Genomic DNA, 22,500 nt, shown 5'->3' with positions numbered 1-22,500 from the left:
TTCAAACCAAACTACACAATGATTGTATAGACACATTATCTCATACCAAATGGCACTATCATTGTATGTTATTTTCACTCATTCCCTGCCAACATTAAAACAACATCTAACCTTGAGTGTCGCTCCTGCTACTGGGAACAGTGTTAAATAATGTCTTATTACAACCACTATAATCACATTGTAATGACTGTTATAATGCATTACAGTGTGATTATGAGTTACTAAGGGGCTGAAGCAGAGGGGAGGGGAGGAGCAGGAAGGAGAGGGGGCGGGATTTGTGGACCGTTACATCACTGTCCACAGGCAAATCAGAGCACTTGTTTGAGCCTAGAGCTAATTATTCAGAAAACCTCAGACCACAGAAAATCAACTGAATGTTTAAAGTTCCGATTTTTTTAAGTCCGAAAACATTTAAAAAAAAAAAAAAAAAGGTCACTACGCGTTTAAAGAATACACCATAATTAAAATGTATTTTATATCAATTAGGTGACGCTTTGAAGCCTTGAATTCAAGGATGGTTTTTGTTTTTGATCGCATTCCTTCCACACCAAAATTAAATAAATACAAATTAAATACAAATTTACATGAATTGAAGTAGCAAAATTAAAATAATAATTCAGTGTTCCGGCAGTATTGAGGATACGAGTGATAGACAAGACTGTGAGAGTTTATGAAATTATTTTCGATATAGTTTCTTTTTTAATGTTAAACTTGGACCTTATTACTGTAACTTCAATTAAGGTAGTTTTAAAGTAGTTTTTGGATTCTTCATTCACCGTGAAGGAATGCAACAGCAAGTGGAATTCTGCATTAATTTGAGACATCACAGGGTGAATAAATGATGAAAAGAAAAAGTAATTTTGGGTGTGAAGCATTCCTTTAGCCAATTAGAGTGAAATAATAGTTTTAAATAAATATAACTAAATAAAGTTAGCATAATGGTGGAAAAACTCATACTTTTCAGGATTCAAATTCATGGGAACTGGTGGGTGAGATCTTTTGATGCTTTTGTGTGATGAATCTGTGTGGAGCGCTAATTTACGAGAAAACACATCATGTTAACATATGGAGATATGAGGTTTCTGCCCAACAACAATGAGTGCAAGACCACACAAACTGTTTCTGCCTAACACGGATGCCATTACTTTACTCTAATGACCAGTATGATGCATCTTGACCACTTTATGGCTGTGTTAAGTGGTCAGATGGGTGGGCCGCATGCATTCTCATTATCTCATTATTAAAATCAGTGACTTTGCCAATTATTTGTGGGACCACTTGCAATATCTTCACGGCCCACCAGTGGGCCTCGGCCCTCAGGTTGAGCACCACTGTATCCTTAAACAACAAAATGTCTGCCTCTGCAGGGATTATCTTCATACTTGACCTTGATGAGCCACTATAAAGAAGCTTTATAATGTGTCGTGGTTATTGCTATAAAGCATTATGAATATTTGTGAGTGAGTGCTTATATTATTGTAACACAGTGTTATAGGCAGATTGTATGATGCATTGTGAGTATGTTTATAATCCCTTTAACATATTAAAAGTTCTCTCATCCCTCCTGGCTGCTTCAGGATTATGCTACAAAATTCTCCTTAATTGATGTAGATGATTATGCAGTATTATGTTTATTAATCATCCTCTAACCGTTCTTCATATTAATTCTCTTTTTGTTTCATATCCTTTTGTCTTTTCTCGACCTTGCAAATGGGGACAACATTAAATTATTCACACAATTGTTAACTTGATTATTCAAGATTAAATAAGAGTGAGAGACACACACACACACACACACACACACACACACGCACACGCACACGCGCACACACACACACACACACACACACACACACACACACACACACACACACACACACACACACACACACACACACACACACACACACACATCTGCACAAGTACCAACATGTACTACTGCAGTGCCTGTTCGGTGCGTGAGGCCAGTGTAACATTACAGAATATACCCCCGTCAAAACTATACCCATGGCATATCCTGTTTTATACCCTATAGGGTATCTATAGGGTAAAAAAACAGGTCCACTTTAACCTTTAGGGTATAAGTAGTTCCAGAGGTACATTTTGGGCCGTTAAACGGCCGCTGGGAGTTGTGCACCTGTACAGAGCTCATGGACTTCACACTCCACTTCAGTCCTCAGGAACCCACCCAGTGTGAGGTGGAACGCTTCCTAATGACAGTGTTTCACCCCCCCCCCCCCCTGTGTGTGTGTGTGTGTGTGTGTGTGTGTGTGTGTGTGTGTGTGTGTATGTATGTGTGTGTGTGTGTGTGTGTGTGTGTGTGTGTGTGTGTGTGTGTGTGTGTGTGTGTGTGTGTGTGTGTGTGTGTGTGCGCATGCATGTGTGTGTGTGTGCATATACAAATTCTGCATTATATTTTTGTAGAATTTACTTAAAGGGTGGAATTTGACCATGTTTAGGCCTATATGTAATTTTATTAATATTCTGTGACTCCATATCGTTACATTATATACATATAATTTGCCTTCCATTTTCATAATTCCAATATTTTGCCGTTACAAATTCCCCAGTACTAGATACTATATCCAAGAATAATTTGAAATATGTGGAGGCAAGCGTATAATGTTTTGACGAATATCGCATGACTTAATAATACGAATACTTGTCGCTGTCCGTGTGCTGCATGTGCTGTACAGAATTCCACAGCACTCGAATAACAAAGAGCTGTTTCTCATAGGTGTGTGTGTGTGTCATGTGTGTGTGTGTGTGTGTGTGTGTGTGTGTGTGTGTGTGTGTGTGTGTCTATATAGACTACTCCAGAACGGTCACGGTTGCATTAATGGTACGGTGGTCACTTATAGCCCCCTGCCAGGCATTGTTCCCATTGTACTCCTGTAGAACACTAGCAAGATCCTGGGTCTCAATTTAAACTCTCAGAGTAAGAGAAAAATGTAATGCAATTTAAAATAGTACTATAACAACAATGTTATAATGCTGCATTAGGAATGCTATTTCACTGCGAGTAGAACTGTAACCAAATGGACGATTACATGTACACACTCTCAGAGTTAAATGATAGAGTAGCATACCCGTAAGGGTACATTTGAATGTGCATGTTAGACTCTCAGAGATAAATGAACACTCTTTTTTTGACGGTGTAAAAAGGCAGTGGCCTTCGACGACAACCTTCTCTTAAACCTCATCTGCCATCCTATGCATTCCTTTATGTTCCATCCTATGCATTCCTTTATGTTCCATTTAAAGACAAAGTCCTGCAAGGTGGACGTTTTGTCACTTTCATTGAAATATAAAGAGAGCAATAATGGTCAGAATAAAACTATATTAACACTTGTGTAATTAAATCAAAATCTATCAAAATTACATATGTTAACGACAGCTAAGAGACAAAACAGAAACGCACGCACGCACACACGCACACGCACACACGCACACACACACACACACACACGCAAGCACGAGTAGGAATGTGATTATCTTCCATCCATCCGTCCATCAATCAAAGGTGTGTATTTCTTTATACAACGGCGATGGAGGAAAAATAAGAGCGAGATATAAAAACAAACACGGCGACGAGTCTATATTTGTCTCTCGGTGGGTGTTTTTCTCTCTTGGCTCTCAGCCGTCCCACATCTCGCTCTAATAGGCCCACTGGAATCTTAACCACTTGCACGTGTGCGTGTGCGTGTGTGTGTGTGTGTGTGTGTGTGTGTGTGTGTGTGTGTGTCAGTCTTTCTGCCTGTAATAACAATATTGTAACGTGTAATAACAGTGTCATAACACAGCTTTTAATTAAACTCAGATTTTGTGCAAATGGAACCAAATGAACCCACACAAAATCAGAGTGGCAAACCCCATAAGGGCTCCATTTGATTGAACGTGTTAGACTCCCAGAGTTAGACTCTCTCTCTCTCTCTCTCTCCCTCTCTCTCTCTCTCTCCCTCTCTCTCTCTCTCCCCCTCCCTCTCTCTCTCTCCCTCCCCCTCTCTCTCCCTCCCTCCCTCCCTCCCTCCTTCCCCCCTACTCGGTCCATTTAATCGCCGACCCCCCCCATCCTGACCCCGTCCTCTGAGTCTCTACGACCCCCCCCCCATCCTGACCCCGTCCTCTGAGTCTCTACGACCCCCCCCCATCCTGACCCCGTCCTCTGAGTCTCTAAGACCCCCCCCATCCTGACCCCGTCCTCTGAGTCTCTATGACCCCCCCCATCCTGACCCCCCCCCCATCCTGACCCCCCCCCATGCTGAAACCGTCCTCTGAGTCTCTACGACCCCCCCCATCCTGACCCCGTCCTCAGAGTCTCTACGACCCCCCCCCATCCTGACCCCGTCCTCTGAGTCTCTACGACCCCCCCCCATCCTGACCCCGTCCTCTGAGTCTCTACGACCCCCCCCCATCCTGACCCCGTCCTCTGAGTCTCTACGACCCCCCCCCATCCTGACCCCGTCCTCTGAGTCTCTACGACCCCCCCCCATCCTGACCCCGTCCTCTGAGTCTCTACGACCCCCCCCATCCTGACCCCGTCCTCAGAGTCTCTACGACCCCCCCCCATCCTGACCCCGTCCTCTGAGTCTCTACGACCCCCCCCATCCTGACCCCCCCCATGCTGAAACCGTCCTCTGAGTCTCTACGACCCCCCCCCCCATCCTGACCCCCCCCCCATCCTGACCCCCCCCCCCATGCTGAAACCGTCCTCTGAGTCTCTACGACCCCCCCCATCCTGACCCCGTCCTCAGAGTCTCTACGACCCCCCCCCCCCATCCTGACCCCGTCCTCTGAGTCTCTACGACCCCCCCCCCCCATCCTGACCCCGTCCTCTGAGTCTCTACGACCCCCCCCCCATCCTGACCCCGTCCTCTGAGTCTCTACGACCCCCCCCCCCATCCTGACCCCGTCCTCTGAGTCTCTACGACCCCCCCCCCATCGTTGAGGAACCCGCGTTCCCTTTCACCGTGTGACACTTTTATACCTTTAATCCATCACACACACACTTCCTGCCTCCCCTCCGTCACTCACCTCACCTCACACCGGGCGTACGTCGCTCTGGAATGCTCACCCATATTTATGTTTCTAATTGAAAAGGTAACAGCACAGGGAGGGAGGAGAGACAGAGACAGAGACAGAGAGACAGAGAGACAGAGAGAGACAGAGACAGAGACAGAGAGACAGAGAGACAGAGACAGAGAGAAACAGAGCGAGACATAGAGAGAGAGAGAGAGAGAGAGAGAGAGAGAGAGAGAGAGAGAGAGAGAGAGAGAGGGAGGTGTGTGCGTGTCTGTCTGGAAGCGATTAGCCAAAAAGAAAGCGAGGAACGCGCCACACGCTCGCACACACACATTGCAGACACGCACACACACACTCACTCACAGATTCTCTGTCTTCAAACTAGTCCTGTGAGCAAAAGATCAGATTCTAGCCCATCATTTAGTTTTAAATAATTGAACAAAGTGAGGATCATTTTCTACTTTCCACTCATTTTGGCATGAGGTTGAAAGACCAGCTCACAGTCGCTCTTTCACAGGAACTATACCCGCGTCGCTCTGCGCCGGTAGGAACATTTTAGGGAATGTACGCCATTATATATAGAGCAGGAGAAAGGCCCAAGACAGTTACTGTAGCGCTGTGTGAGAATTACATTACAGTATATTATACGTGAGAGAATATAGCTAAATACTGGTTGTGAATCAAATCAGCCGGCCAACCCCAGCATGCATAATCCTTTGGGCTTTTAGATCGCCTATTTCTGGTGAAGATGTTTGGTGTAATTGGGGAATAGAGTGGTTTAAGTGGTAATACACGCTCTGCAGTTGTTTGTGAGAATATAACTAAATATCGCCTGTCGGGTGGAAACCTCATGTCCAAAACTGTTACTTTTCAGGATTAAAAAAAAAAAAAAAAAGTAGCTACTTTTGATGCATTTGTGTAACGCTGTGGTGTGATCAACTGCATGGACATAAATTCACGAAAGAAACCCACAAAAATATGGAGATACAAGACAGCAACGGTATTCGGTATTCTGTAGTGGTGAGAACGTGGTTAAACACCAAATATATGTGTGTGTGTGAGAGAACTGAGAACATAACTAAATACTGTGAGAGCGTATACAGTAGGTGCGTACCCTGTAGTTGTGTGTGAGAACATAACTAAATAGGTTAGCTTCTCACACAGTTGTGTGAGAAGTTACCACTTAAGCCCCACTTCTAAAATGGCGTAAACATTGGATCTACAAGCTCTACGTCCACTATTTAGGCTATTTTGTTTGGGGGCAAAAAGAGAAAATGTTTGAAAATGTTCACCTACAATAACATTCCCAAACTAGGGATGCCTTGAATAAATTAATCAATAAAACGCTAATCAATAAAACGCAAATATAAATGACAAACGACAACATGATGGACAAGATGGACGGCCATCGATTGCGATGAAATCAGATTAATCTGCAAAAACAAGCCAGGGACAATATGCATAAAATAACTGAATTTGAGCATTAAATGAGAACACTAATAGGGGGGTGGCAACCGCCATCCCCTGGTGCCCCAATGAGGTCCCTGGTAACGTAGGTAGGTACTCTGTAGTTAGTCTGTGCTATAAAGTACTGTAGGTTAAGTAGTAATACCCATGCAGTGGCTGTGTACGAGGCTAGGGAGGTAAGTAGTAGGTTTGCCTATAATGACAATGCCTGAAATAGAGACACCCGAGGTTGAAAGTGCTTTGAAACCGTGCTTCCTTCCCACATCAGCCAGCCATGCCGCGCTGCAGTCACTTCAACGTGTTTTTTTTCAACGCGAGTTCATTCAAATCTATTGGCCAATCAAGATCTGTGCGATTTGTTTACCCAACGCTGTCAGTAAAGCATCTAATTAGGCGGCGTTTTCTGCCCTGTTGCCTCCATAAATCTATATTATTCAGCCGTGTGCTTGCTCTCTCTCTCTCTCTCTCTCTCGCTCTCTCTCTCTCAGAGAGAGGGAAGTACATTTGAGGCACTGATAGAGGAGTCAAGGCGAAGAGCGGGAAAAGTCCTTCGTTATAGTTAATTGGTGTTAGTAAGATAAACACAGCATTATCCACACTACAACAAGACAGTGTAGGAGGGACAGACGGTAGGGAAGCTGAGACGAAGACAGTGTAGGAGGGACAGACGGTAGGAAAGCTGAGACGAAGACAGTGTAGGAGGGACAGACGGTAGGAAAGCTGAGACGAAGACAGTGTAGGAGGGACAGACGGTAGGAAAGCTGAGACGAAGACAGTGTAGGAGGGACAGACGGTAGGAAAGCTGAAAGGCAGACAGTAGGATAGACAGATGGAAGGGAAACTGAGAGGGTGACAGTGTATAGGAGAGACAGACGGTAGGAAAGCTGCGTGAGAGGGAGACAGAACAGAGAGATATATGGACAGATGATCACCTTATAGAGCAACCAAATGAACCCCAACGTTTGGTACAATTTGCACATTCTCAGAGTTAAATTAACGCTGATAATTTGAGATTGTACATTGGGGTCCATTTGATCAAATGGAGCGGCTGTGGTCAAACGTACAATGGTTGGAGAACAGTTTAATAGGTGGAGGTTTGAAAAGTGGACTGACTGCAACACAATTTGTGAAATAAAGAAACATGCTGGATTCGGCACTGGGGACCAGCGACCCGAAACACTCCCATTTCATTACACTAATACAAGACATGTCTCTCCCTAGTGTGCACACACGCATGCACACGCACGCACGCACGCCACATCGTGTGCCAAACACAAAAGGTAAACATTAAAACTGAACATATCGATCGCCCCTACGCTCGCCCGCCCATTTTGAATCTCTGAAAAATGGCTTTAATTCAATCATGTGTTGACGGCATAAAGCTCCCTCTGTCACCAGTCTCTTGAATAAAACATAGAGAGAGAGAGACAGAGAGAGAGAATGCACTGCATGCATACTTCAAGGCTAAAATAAAATAACCTGATTTAATTCTAGTTTACACATGCACGCACCACACACACACACACACACACACACACAAACACACACACACACACACACACACACACACACACACACACATACACACATACGTAGCAAATCGCCAAGCTCGAAACCTGCTTTCGATATTTTGAGCTTGTAGTTCTGCAGTTGATGCTTTTGAATTTGATGCACACACGCCACACACTATACACAGCCGACCAATTATCGTCTCTTCGGTACATTTCAATTTGATTCTCTTCCATCGCTGCTTTATTGGCTCTGAACGTTAGGAAACCCGATTAAGACACTGACATTTGTGCTACATGTGTGCATACAAACGTCCTGCCTCTCTCTCTGTATGTGTGTGTGTGTGTGTGTGTGCTCGCTCTCTTCTGCATGCATGCTTATGAGAGACAGAGAGAGAAATAGAGAGTGATAGCTCTCCGCGTAAACAACTCTCTCCTCCTCCCCTTGTATAGCCGGGGCTGGCTGGCTGGCTGGTCGTCGGTAGTTGGTTCGGCGTGGAAGTAATTAGCCGCTCGGCGCAACAGTGCAACATCAAACGGTGGGGTTTAAACGTCCACGCTGAAAGGGGAAGGCTCGCCGGAGACGACAATGGGAACGGAATAAATCAGGTTTCCGAGTTCGGCTCGAACCCAGCTCCCCATTGTTGTGTCACTGTCACGCTACTGGTTCTTGCTTTGTAAAGCCACCAACTGTGCGTGCGTGTGTGTAGGCCCTGCATGCGCGTGTTTGTGCGCGCACGTGTGTTGTGGATTGTTGTAAAAGTCCCTGCAAGGCAAAAACCCAGAATGTTTCGGGCCCTGCTTCCTCACGGGGTCCGTGTGTTTAATCTACACTCTCAAGGAGTTTGGGAATTCCGCTGGTGTGTGCAATCTCTCTGCTGTCCGTCTTGAAGTCCTCTGGCCTGATGGAATGCCTCCACGTAATGTAAACCAGACCTCACGGCTAATGTTCACTATATGATAAACCACTGAAATATTTGTGTACGTGCGTGCGTGCGTGCATGCATGCATGCGTGCACGTGTGTGTGTGTGTGTGTGTGTGTACCCAGGCCAGGATGTGTACTGGCCTGGGTACTTGAGTGTCACTCGGCAGAAAATAGCCGATCTACAAACTGATAACATGCTACGGCGTGTTTGTCAGCTTGTAGATTCGCTATATTTGGTGTGCGGCACTCGTGCAGTACAGATCATGCTTGTGTGTGTGAGAGAGATTGTATCTCTCACACACACATACACAGTAAAACACACTGTACAATAGCAAGAGCATAAAAGACCAAGGATTAGTCGCTCAGTAACTGACTGAATAACTGACTGGCTTGTGTGTGTGTGTGTGTGTGTGTGTGTGTGTGTGTGTGTGTGTGTGTGTGTGTGTGTGTGTGTGTGTGTGCGTGTGTGTGTGTGTGTGTGTGTGTGTGTGTGTGTGAGATAATTTACTGTGCCCGGGCCGGCTGGGCTGTGAAATGGAGCCTGGCTCGTTGTGTTGTGGGCCAATCTGAAAGGCTCTTTTGGCTGATTGACGTCCCCTGAGCGAGCAGAGGGCCTAAACAACGACGGGGCTTTAGGAAAAAGCAAAAAAAAAGCAAAAACAACAACACATTGACTTGTCGGAGTGACTGACTTCTTGGCAGGCCTGGTTGGAGTTGAAGGCTGGCTTACTGAGGGGTGGTTGGCCTCCAAGCATTCAAGCACTACAGGGCTTTTTGGAAAGTGTGACCACACTGGAGGAAAAGAGAAGCAGAAAAAAGAAGGGGAAAAAAAAGAAATACTCGCCGCAGAAGAAAAAAAGATGAGACAAAAGCAGAGCGACGGAGGGGACGGGAGAAAGGAAAGGAGAGAGAGAAGGAAGGAAGAAGAAGGGGATGGAAGAGGGAAAGACATTGAGAGAAAGAGAGAGGAATGAGAGAATGGACGCGAAAGAGCGGGCGAGAGTGGCAGAGGGGATTCCGAGAGAGAGAGAGAGAGAGAGAGAGAGAGAGAGAGAGAGAGAGAGAGAGAGAGCGAGAGAGCTGGCTCAGTCCATTTCACTTCTAATTCAGACCATCTGAGGTAGAGACGTTTTTTCCCTTCCTCTCTCTCTCTCTCTCTCTCTCGCCAAATCAAACTATGAGTCTACAGTCTGCGACTATTTTCACATTCTGCACTGGCACAACACACGAGCACATGCACACGCGCATACACAGACACTCATGCATGCGCACGCGCACACAAACACACACACACACACACACACACACACACACACACACACACGCACACACGCACACACGCACACACAGGTCCAGCTCACTGTTTTCTCAGTCAATGAGTTTGCATTCAGTCAATGAATTCACACAATGATATGCGATTGGCATGGACCTAACACTTTGCCGAGGTATGCACGCAAAGCACGCACGCATGCATGCACGGCACGCGCACAAGCGCACTGAAAGATATACGTCCACGCAGACACACATGGGCAGTGTGTGCGTGTGTGTGTGTGTGTGTGTGTGTGTGTGTGTGTGTGCGTGTATGGGCACCCAGAGGCTGCTGTGTAAGGAAGAGAACAGTCTATTTCAATAATGACAGATTAGCCGTGGATTCTTTACCTTGTCTGTGTGAGCACTCCAGTTTCGCCTGGTTTCAGAGGGTCAGCGCACCCAAAATATACATATATATATCTACATATATACACATACATATATGTATATATATATATTTATGCACGGCACGCAAGGATTTCCTCTTCAAAGCAGCATGAAATGTCTCCGCTAGTTCACGCAACAAAACTGCACAAAAAAATTAAGAAGAAAAAGAGATATCCGCCGCCGTCTTCAGGCTATGGCTTTTTCTCCAAGGTAGAAAACTAGAGCCAATTTTGTTTTTTATTTGAAATACAATTTCTCGCCGCTGCTCTGCTCTCCTCTCCGGTCCGGTCTGCAGCTCAGCAGCAGCACTCTTATCGGTGGGTGGGTGGGTGGGGGTCTGCCCCGCGCTATATCTCTCCTCTCTCCTCTTCAGCGCACGCACGATGGATAGATGGAGGGATGGAGGGATGGATGGAGGGACGCAGCGGATGGAAGAGAAGGGTCTCGGAAAGGAGGCGATAACTGATTGATGAGGGTCCGTCTCGTGTCTCTCACTCTCTCTTTGTGTAGAGAGGAAAGAAAAAAGAAAAAAAAGGTGGGCACAGCTCCGGTAGGATCCAAAGGCTTTCAAATCAGTGCTTGTTCTGTGTCTCTCTCTCTCTCTCTCTCTGTATATGTCTCTCGCTCTCTCTCCCACGGTCTCTCTCTCTTTCTCTCTCTCTCTCTCTCTCTCTCTGCGAGTCTCACCGCGCGACTACCTCTGCTCAAATGAACGGGACTGCCTGTGCGCATACGGCTCCCTCTCTCTCTCTCTCTCTCTCTCTCTCTCTCTCTCTCCAAGTTTGATCCTCGCTCTCTTGGTGGTGGAGAAAGGGGAAGGAGGCGGGGTTTTGCGAGGTAGGAACAAAGGCGATTGGACGGGGCCCCGGAAAACCGACACCCCCCGCCCCCCCACCACCCCCCCCACCCTGTGAAGGAGATTGAGAGAGAGAGACAGAGAGAGAGAGAAATAGAGGAGGAGGGAAAGGAGGGGCGGCATTTCAGCTTTAACCATTTGGAGACCACGCTGTAGAACCCCAAATCTCTCTCTCCATTCTTTTGCACTGAAATCTCTCTCTGTGACTGCTTAGATTCACTAGTTCAAATCCACCTTGTTCACAAGGTGGATTTGAACACACACACACACACACACACACACACACACACACACACACACACACACACACACACACACACACACCCCTATCTCTTTCCGTTTTTCTCACAGAAACTCATACACACAAGAGCTCACTGAAAGATTCTATATGTGAAGGTCTGGCAAACACACACAGAGAGAGAGAGAGAGAGAGAGAGAGAGAGAGAGAGAGGGTAAGGTTTCGCGGCAGCAGCTGTATAAACTGAAGCTAGCAAGGGATGTGAAATAAAGGACGGGCTTGACTTGGCTTGAATGGAAGGCAGACCCACAGACACGCACCCGTGCGCACACACACGCACGCAGGCTCTCGCACACGCACGCACGCGCACCCCATTTCCATGTTGTTTACATATTACATATGATATCCAGGGAAAGCTCACATATAAGTATTTAGAATAACACGTTAGAGCAATTAAAATATCATTGCTGTCGGAGTGAAAACCTTGTATGTCCAAAATGGTCCTTTTTAGGGTTATTTTAAGAATGTGAAATTTTAAGTAGTGAAAATAGCAGTTCTACAAGCTTGTGAGGTTGCAGATATGCTATGTTTACTATACTTTTCTGCGACATTTGCTTACTTTTTACTTACAAGTAGTAGGGCATTAAATGTATTAGAAAAAAAAGGAAAATGTTTAAATATGGAGATGCAAGGTTTCCGCCACAGCAACAATATAGCATTCACTAGCTGTAGGCCACACACACACACACACACACACACACACACACACACACACACACACACACACACACACACACACACACACACACACACACACACACACACACACACACACACACCTAAATATTATCATTCTGCTATTATGAATTGTACAGTGACACTGTACTGCATTTTTGAATGCAGTGCATAAAATGAATAATATTATTATGAAAATAAAATTCACATGAATTTCAACACATTAGCCTAACAAGCCCTTCCTACGTGGGTGTAATTTTAAACGATGTATAAAAAATTATGCTAGTAGTGTGTGTGTGTGTGTGTGTGTGTGTGTGTGTGTGTGTGTGTGTGTGTGTGTGTGTGTGTGTGTGTGCCATTGATTTAAGTTCCAGTTCTCTCATTACTAGTAAACAGTGTTGTTGTTAGTGGTTATAGTGCATATTATTATATATTACAGCATAACATGAAGCATTAAACTGCATGGAAATGAAAGGAATAAATAAGACACATGAATAAATAAAATACATCAGGGATACACTGGAGACCAATCTCCCTCTGTGTGTGGCATGTGCACGTGAACACGCATGCACGTGCACACGCATGCACGTGAGGCTTGGGGGAATTCTCAGGTACCGTCAGCAAACTGCATTGAGACAGTGCAGTCCACTCTTGAGACACGCACGCACACACACACACACACACGGTGGGGATAAAGGAGCACAATGGAATGTGCAGAGGAACCTTATTCTTTTCACGTCCGTCTCTCCTGCTGAACTGGGAAGCCAGTTCTTTAATAATGAATGAAAACCAACACACACACACACACACACACACACACACACACACACACACACACACACACACACACACACCTCCCAGTATGAAGCCTCCACCCCCACCTCATTCCAACCAACGCAACGCCTGGAAAAAATGTCACTCCATGACTGTCTGATACAATGTGACGCAGTATAAGTATAGTCTCCACCTCAAGCTCCACTCATGCTTTCCTTTAGAAAATAGCAGATCTACAAGATCATATGTATGCCTGCTATTTCTGGGAGCATAAAATGTGGCTTTGAAACCTCTGGACGAAAAGGGCCGCAAAGTGGGCAAATGTGCACAATCGCACAGAACAAGGAAATAATATTGAACGTTTCACCTTTTTTTTAATTGAATTTTCTTTTTTTTAAATGTTGAAGAATCCACATAATATAAAACGGTTAAACATTAATAGTGGTTAGGTTAGGTATTTCTGTGGCCTATAGCTTACATACAGGCGGTGTGTGTTATATGCTTGGCGATGAACGGTCCAACGCAGTTTGAAAGGTTAGTTCCGGACACGCACACACGCACGGACGCACACGGGACGGGCGTGTGCACGCACACACACTATGGCTATGCCATATATAGACTAAGATTCACAAAGTTATTTTTATTTAATTTAAATTGAACTATAGCAACTGCTGTGAGAGGTGTGAGACAACACAGAAGGAGCTCCTTCAACTTTACAGTGTTATTTTAATTAATTAATGTTCTATACTTCATTCTGTGATGTGCAAAACGTTTGTCTAAAAATAGTGTCTACAAGCCCCACAAGCTGCGTTTGTGGATCTGTAAGTAAATAATTAAATATCTGATGCTATTACATTTTTTTAATATTTTTTGGGGGGGCTTTTCAGCCTTTATTTGGATAGTACAATGAAGACTGAAAGGAAACACACACAGAGAGAGAGAGAGAGAGAGAGAGAGAGAGAGAGAGAGAGAGAGAGAGAGAGAGAATAACTATACCAATAACAATTATTATTATCATTATTATTATTGCCTTTGATACCGTTAAAGTATAAAAATGTTGTGTATGTATATGACATTGCTCAATGTTATCAGTACTACTACACATACCAGACCTTTTTTTTCTTTTTCCATTCTTTACCTCCAGTTTTGAAATAATAATAATAATAATAGTGTAATTACTGTGTACTATTTTACAAATGTAACCAAATCGAACCTTCTGGGTCCATTTGGTTACATTTGTTCACTCTGAGTCTGAGCAGAGAGACAGTGAAGTGCCTCAAGAAACTAGCATAGCAGTGTAAACCATGAACCTAGCATCGGTCTAAACAATATGCTATCTGAACATTGAACCTATTAGGATATGGTTAACAATAAACCTAGCATGATCTGTCTAAACAAATCTACACATTGAAACTAGGATACTATGGGTAAACAACGAATGAACCATAGCATGTGTCTAAATAATATGGGAGCAGTCTTAACAATTTGTGGTCAAGAAAAACAAACCTGATAAAGCAAAACATGAGAACCTATTGAAACAAATTTAAATAGCGTCAACCACCACCATGCCATTTCTCGCATTGCTGCTAGAGAAGCATGTGCGATCACAACATGCTGGTCCTTAACTATTCCCCCAGATAAATAAAACAACAACAGGGTGGCAGGCCATTCTCTTGCCAAGCGCCTCATCACTGGAACCGTCTCCCTGTCCTCATTCCAGAGGCTGGCTCGGTCGACTCCATCAAAAGGAAGAGTCAAAACCCAACCGTTCACACCAGCCTAAAGCACTAAAACAGCCTACACTTTTATCTATATCTTCATACAGGAGTCAGTTAGATATCGTTGTTTTTGGGCAGAAAGGAAACCATAGTTGGACTTCTTGTGGGGTTTTTTTTTGTAAATTAACGCCCTACTTCAGGGTTCCCCAATAGAAGGCCTTCGGGCCATTTGCGGCCCGCGAAGCGCCCCCTTGTGGCCCCTGGAAGAATTTTTCAACATTCTTTTTTTTTTCTTTTTTTAGGTCCCACTGTCCCAGATATAATTGGCATTAAAGGGGGTCAGTAGCATATGTATGTCAAACTGGACATCCTTCAACTTCAAATGATGAGAAACACTGCTAGAGCCCTTCCATCATATCCAAGGGCTTTTGGCACTTCATTTGTACAGTACGAGTGTACAAAACAGAATGTACAAATGGAACCAAATGGACCATAACAGGTCCATTTGGTTCCATTTGTACTCTCTCAGAGTTAAGTTGACATTGATTTTTATAAATAAAAGTTAATATAAATTGAGGTCCCACATAATTATAAATGGCATTAAATGGGGGTCAGTAGCCTATGCATGTCAAACTGGGCATCCTTCAAATTAAAAGATGAGAATGAGTTAAAGATCTAAGGGTCCATATGGTTACCAACTCTGTGATTTAGCTGGAGACCACCAGGAACCCCCTCAAGGACCACTGGTGGTCCCCGGACCATTGGTGGAGAACAACTGTTACATCTATTCTAAGCTTAATTAATTAATGAAAAAATAAAAACATTTCAAAAACATTTCAAGCATGCGGAATAGGCCCTAGTCAAAATATGGCCCTTAAGGAAAATTAATTGGGGAACCCTGCCCTACTTGATCACACTACAGCGTCATGCAAAAGCATCAGAAGTAGCAGATTTGTATCCTGAAAAGGAACAGTTTAGGAGTTATGAGGTTTGTGTAGGTCATGTAGACTCATGACTTTATAGGTGCATGCAAGAGTGCGTGTGCATAGCTCCTTGGCAAATGTGGGTCCTGTCCAGAGCCTGGGCAGAGGCTATTGTGGCGGTTCTGGACAACCGTGGGTCTGACCGACTCAAGGCCGGGCACTGTAGACTGTACTCCCTGTGGTGGTGTGGAACGCGTGTCGAATATGAAGTCGGTGGGGCAACTTATGTGCAGCCCTTTAGAGACATGATTTGTGATACTGGGAGGTAATAAAATTTGACCTTTGACTTGTACAACAAATAAATCAACTTTATATATTCAGTTGAATCTGACAATACGCACATTCATACTCTGTATAGTACAAATAGACATGGCGGCCGTGGCTGTCTGGCCAAAATGCCTAAACACGCTGGCCCCAAGTCACTGCGACTTTCCTTTGCAGATGCTATATATAATTAAACCTTAACCCAGAACAAAAGCAACACGGCTACAGCTGTACAGGCACCTGAATGCCATTCAAGGACCTGCTGTTCAGAAGTGTGGAGAAGAGTGTCATACTTTATGTCAGTTCACTTAAGTCCGAGAGGTTACAAATTGTCTCTGTCGGGTGGAAACCTCACATGTCCTAAACTGTTACTTTTCAGGACTCAACAGGACAAGCGTCAAGTAGCAGATCTACAGCTCCAAACACATCACGAAGCGACACGCTTTGAGCTGGCAGATCTTCTACTGTTGATGCTTGTGTGGAATGCTGTAGTATGATCAAGTAGGGCGTATATTTACGAAAAAACACAAAAAGTCCAAACGTGGAGATAAGAGGTTTCTGCCCCAAAGCAACAAAAGGTATGAATTATGATTACCTTGTTATAACAGTGTGATTTCTGGGTGCTATTTTGTTGGAACCATTTGATCTCTCTCTGAGTTACAAATGGGTGAACTGAGTATACTCATCGTTTTATTGTACTTATATTCTACTGTTAGACGGATGTTAGGTTCTTAGTTTGCTTATGATCCTTGATGACTATTTCTATGTATTCGATGTATTACCATGTGTTGAGGTTGCTTACTTTAAGTCACTCTGGATTAAGAGCTTCTGTGCCAAAATTGCTGAACTTGGTGGACATATTCTGGCAAATTTGACATTTATTTAAATAGTTCACCCATGACTCATGGCCTTCCACCTAATCTCTCCTCACATGCACGCAAGCGTGTGCAGGCATGTGAGTGCTCTTAACCTTAAACTGTCTTTTTGCCTTGTGTGGCGATGTCTAGCATGCATACTTGCACACACAAGTTTATTTGTATAGCGTGCACTCGCGCGCACGCACACACACACGCGCACACACACACACACACACCTCAGGCTAACAATTTCATTATTTACACTTCCATCAAAGCCAACAACAAAGTATTTTTTTTCGGGGGGAGCAGTAACAAATGTCAACAATGTCAAAATGATGTCCCCAATTATTTTGGGAATGATTTGTTGACAGTGTGTGTACAAGCGTGTGTGGCCGTGCGCGTGTGTGTGTGTGTGTGTGTGTGTGTGTGTGTGTGTGTGTGTGTGTGTGCATAGAGCACTCTGCATGCAATATTAATCTTCCTATGTATAATTCAGGTGAGAAGGGGAGGAATGTGAGCGCCATGGTAAAGATAATAAAAGCAACAAGGACCTATTCTATAGTTTGAGCTGATTGGTGGCCACTGGACAGACAATTTATATAGAAATTATATTGATTTAACTCATTAACACTTGAGGCCAAAACTAAAAATATCTTCTTAATCCTAACAGTTTTCAGAAAAACCTAACATATATTGCTATATCACTTGAAACAAACGTTTCCATGTCAAGGACACCCAAAATTACAATTATGCTATTTGGCACTTTGTGCCATGCTATATGAGCTTGTACATCTGCTATTTTTGAAGGATTTTGACACACACACTGGCTGAAACTTTTCAGTTTTTGGTAAACAGGAGCCGGGTATCAATTTCATCTAATACAGGGTAAACAATCGGAATTGGAAGTGAAAAACTAAAATAAATAGGCGACAACTCGGTCATCGGGAGCAGTCTGGTTCAGTGTCTTGCTTAAGGACATTTCAACACACATACACACAGACACGCACACACTGTAATTACAGTGTTATATTATAATTATTGTATATTTGAACTTATGAGTCATTATAAAACACTTGTTTTTTCACTTATGAGTGCTTATAACTAGACACAACAGTGTTGTGAGCTTTATACCTGGAATTTTGAGTGTGTGACAGGCATGTGCCTTTATTTTAGCAATACTTTCAGTTTTACAAAGTCAGCAAGAAACTGTCTGGAGACAAACACTATAGTCAAGGGACAACACCACACACACACACACACACACACACACACACACACACACACACACACACACACACACACACACACATGCAGACACCTCAGCGTATTGACCGACAGGTGGCAAAATAAATCAGCCCCTCCCCTGTGTGTTGACATCAACACATGGTGTGTGCATGTGCGTTTGCGTGTGCACGTGTGCGTCTTCCAGGAAAGGAATGCTAAGAGAACAAAACTGAAAGAAAGAAAGAAAGACGTTTGTAATTAAGCCAGGCCTCATAAGCATGATTTTATAAACTCATTTCTCTTCAAAATGTAATGACATATGGAACCATGCCAGGATTACTCATCGAGTTATAATACACACACACTATTTCTCTCACACACACACACACACACACACACACACACACACACACACACACACACACACACACACACACACACAATGATATAAGCATCATGTGCCTTGGAGGTTAATGGAATATTGATTTTGGCATAGTGGCCATTGGCAGAAAGATGAGTATGTAAAGCATGGTCATGTCAAGGACCCCCACATGAATATGTATGTGGCCGCCAGGGACCCCCAGAAGAGAAGACCTGTGCTAAAAACATTCCACACTCTTCAAATAAATATATAATATTTTATTTAACATATTATAATAAAAAATGAATAAAAAGTGTCTCCCCCCCCCCCTTGAACCCCTCCCCCCAAGGGACCCCTGGACCCCACTGTGAGAACCGCTGATCTACAGAATATCCATACTATCTGCCCGTCTAGCTCCATCATTCTTTTAGTCCAGACTCCAGCCATCAATCAAGATGTGTATTTCCGTGTCACCGTATCGATCGGTTTGTTTACGTGTCAGAGAGTCACATCTGTGTGAGTGGCTGACACCAGAGCTGCTCTACTGAGCGGTCCCAGCTCTGTTCTGTTCCATGCAACACTCCCTGCACTGGTCCCAGCTCTGTTCTGTTCCATGCAACACTCCCTGCACTGGTCCCAGCACTGTTCTGTTCCATGCAACACTCCCTGCACTGGTCCCAGCTCTGTTCTGTTCCATGCAACACTCCCTGCACTGGTCCCAGCACTGTTCTGTTCCATGCAACACTCCCTGCACTGGTCCCAGCTCTGTTCTGTTCCATGCAACACTCCCTGCACTGGTCCCAGCTCTGTTCTGTTCCATGCAACACTCCCTGCACTGGTCCCAGCACTGTTCTGTTCCATGCAACACTCCCTGCACTGGTCCCAGCACTGTTCTGTTCCATGCAACACTCCCTGCACTGGTCCCAGCACTGTCCGTCCGCTCTGGATCAACACACACCGGTCGTCCCTGCCCACCACCATGGGGGTTGTGGGTTCCGATCCCACAATGGTGCATCCGGCTTTGCTGTGCATCTACAGTACACAAACCCAATAGAGCGTCGCAGTCCCGCCCCCTTTCATGACGACGCCAGGCCCAGGAAATGATTCCCAATGGATTTTTCCCATAGACATTTCAAAAGGTATTTATTTAAAGACGGTTACGCCGCGGACAAAGCCAACTCGAGTCGTGACAACAAACACAATATTTTGGACCAAACAAATAATTACAAAGAAGAAAAACAACAAAAAAAGTGTTGTAACCTGCCGTTTTTTTCTTCTTTCTAATTATTTGTTCGGCCCAAAAAATGGTGTTTGTTGTCACAACAAAAGTTGGCTTTGTCCGCAGTGTAAACGTCTTTAAATAAATACTTTTTGAAATGTCTATGAGGGAAATGAACGGATAATCATTTCCTGGGCCCTGGTAGGGGGGCGGGACCGCGATGCTCTATTGGCCCGTGTTCGGGGAAGGGAAGCCGGGTGTGTAATATTGGTCATTGCACATACTCCAGGTAGGGGGATCCTCACTGGCACAGCAGTGACAACACAGACATGTTTTTGGAGAGGAATTCATTGGCATAAGAACTAAATTTGGCAGAAAAACAATTGGCTACTGCAAATAAAAAGAGTTGTTCCCCTGCTCTCCACTACAGTTTTCTGTTGCCTAGTCTCGCATAGCCAGACAACTATTCCAGAATCTCCGAATGCTACGTATATAGATTATGGAACTATACACATCCTGAATGCTACGCATATAGATTATGGAACTATACACATCCTGAAAACCCAGAAATGGAAGCTGCCATCTATTCCTCATTTCAATATATCTTACATTTACATTTTACTTTAGAATTTCCATTTCTGATAAGCATTTGCAAAAAGGACTTTGTCTTAGGGTCTGGTCTTTGGAACATTAATAATAATTTACCTGATATAACATTTAACATAATATATCATTGTTTCTTGTGTACAATAACTTAATAAGAGTTATTCCGCACAGCCTTGCAGCAGCAAAACAATACTAAAGTAATAATAGCGAAGAATAGCAGTAATATTAACAGGCAACAAAGGATAATCAAGAATGGCAAATACTCCGCCGTCAGTATGTGGAGCTCATTTTTAGACTCACTTAGCAAACAGTGTGACTCCATGGAACACGTTCATTTATTAATGCATTAACTCTGTCATAAATTGCGCACCCTAAAGACAGATGGCTTTGACAGAAGCATAGCAAGATGTGGAGGATTTATTTTCTTGCTTCTCGACAAGCAACGCCATGCATGGTGTGAAATGCAGCTTAACACTGTGGATCCGGCTGCGTGTTGAACCAGAACTCGGAACTCACACTGTCTGCTAATGCACGTGAGATGCTACAGTCGCAGGCCTGCAGAGAACCTGTGCCACTATTTCTGTACTCTGTACTCGTGTGCACGCGTGCAATTGAAGCGCCTCTATATGTGCAAGCATAGCAGATGGACGAGCTCGTTGATCTGCTATTTTTGCTGCTTTTGTGTGCCTCGGTATAGGATAATTAACTAAACTTCAAGTAATTTACGAAGAAAAAACATAAAAAGTTAAAGTGTGGAGATGAGAGGTTTCTGCCCGACAGCAACGATAAACCCGACCGTGTACCCACTATATATAACGAGGTATATTAACGACACACTACCCGTGCATGAGTACAGTGTGTCCATGTGAGAGAGTGAGAGAGAGAGAGAGAGAGAGAGAGAGAGAGAGAGAGAGAGAGAGAGAGAGAGAGAGAGAGCCAGGTAACAAGGAACCTCTCACTCTCTCTCTCTCTGCTGTTGGGCTTTCCTGCCCGTCTCAGTCAGCTTTCCTGAAATAGATCAAACAAGAAATGTCTCGAACAGGATGTTCCCTGCAATAATATTAATAATATAACCAAAATGTATAGAAATACAGTGTCTGATGTACTAATCTAAAACTGTGTCACACCCACCCTCTGTGTGTGTGTGTGTGTGTGTGTGTGTGTGTGTGTGTGTGTGTGTGTGTGTGTGTGTGTGTGTGTGTGCGTGCGTGCAGCGCTGGTACACACACCACACACACTCATGAACAGGGAGGCTGCCCACCTATGATGTGCAAGAACAAAGAAAAATCACACCTGTGTGAAGTGAGCAGTGCAACTGTAGTGTGTGGGGGTCCCTAGAGGCAACATCCAGAGCCCCAGGAATGCGCCCAGGGTGCTGGCCCGGTTCTGGCGAGCCTTCCCGCGTCCGAAACGGTCGAGAAATGACAGAGCTATCGTGTTGCAGTTTACCGTGCTCATCCATGCTGGGACGGACATACATACATAGATACATAGATACATACATACATACATACATACATACATACATACATACATAGGGACACACATAGTTGTGTATTAAATGGAGTGGAGGCACCGCTCAAAAACAGACTGCTCACAACAGTACAACAATACGTCAATATAATAATAGAGTATAATGACAATACTGGACACAATAAAACAATAAAAATACAAAGAGAATAATGGACATGAAAGAATACAGTTGGCAGGTAAAAACATAGATAAATGAGAGAAAAACAAGTTGGCGAGACAACAGGGAAAACTCTTTTAGCATGGGGCAGGGGGATTTAGTATGTGTATCCATAGAATGTTCTCTCTCTCTATCGCTCATGTTGTAAAACAGTCTTGTTGGATAACGTACGCCGTCTCTTGCAAATAGTAGAAGCTGTACGCTGGACAGACAGCTTGCACCCTATTGGCTAGTTGTGCAGCCTCTCGTAAACATAATTATGCCATATAGGCCAGGGGTATTCAATTAGATTAGGCAGGGGGCCACCATTGTAAAATGACTTCGAAGTCAGGGCCGCACACAAGACTGTGTTCG

General features: G+C 44.2%; 1 protein-coding gene across 5 annotated transcripts in view; it reads right to left on the bottom strand.

The window, feature by feature from the left end:
- The window catches only part of tenm3 (teneurin transmembrane protein 3), a 352,973-nt gene that overhangs the window by 292,802 nt on the left and 37,671 nt on the right, over positions 1-22,500 (bottom strand). Inside the window, exon 1 of one of the 5 annotated variants that reach the window (XM_083765249.1) lies at positions 10,583-11,248. The exons of the other annotated variants lie outside the window; for them this stretch is intronic. The gene's annotated coding sequence lies outside the window, so the exon portion shown is untranslated. Of the gene's footprint in view, positions 1-10,582; positions 11,249-22,500 lie in introns of those variants that run through there. 5 annotated transcript variants of the gene reach the window in all.

The sequence above is a fragment of the Protomyctophum parallelum genome (assembly GCF_964188405.1).
Source record: "Protomyctophum parallelum genome assembly, chromosome: 5".
Lineage (NCBI taxonomy): Eukaryota > Metazoa > Chordata > Actinopteri > Myctophiformes > Myctophidae > Protomyctophum > Protomyctophum parallelum.
The sequence above is the reverse complement of the archived record's forward strand: the minus strand, read 5'-3'. Positions and strand labels throughout refer to the sequence as shown.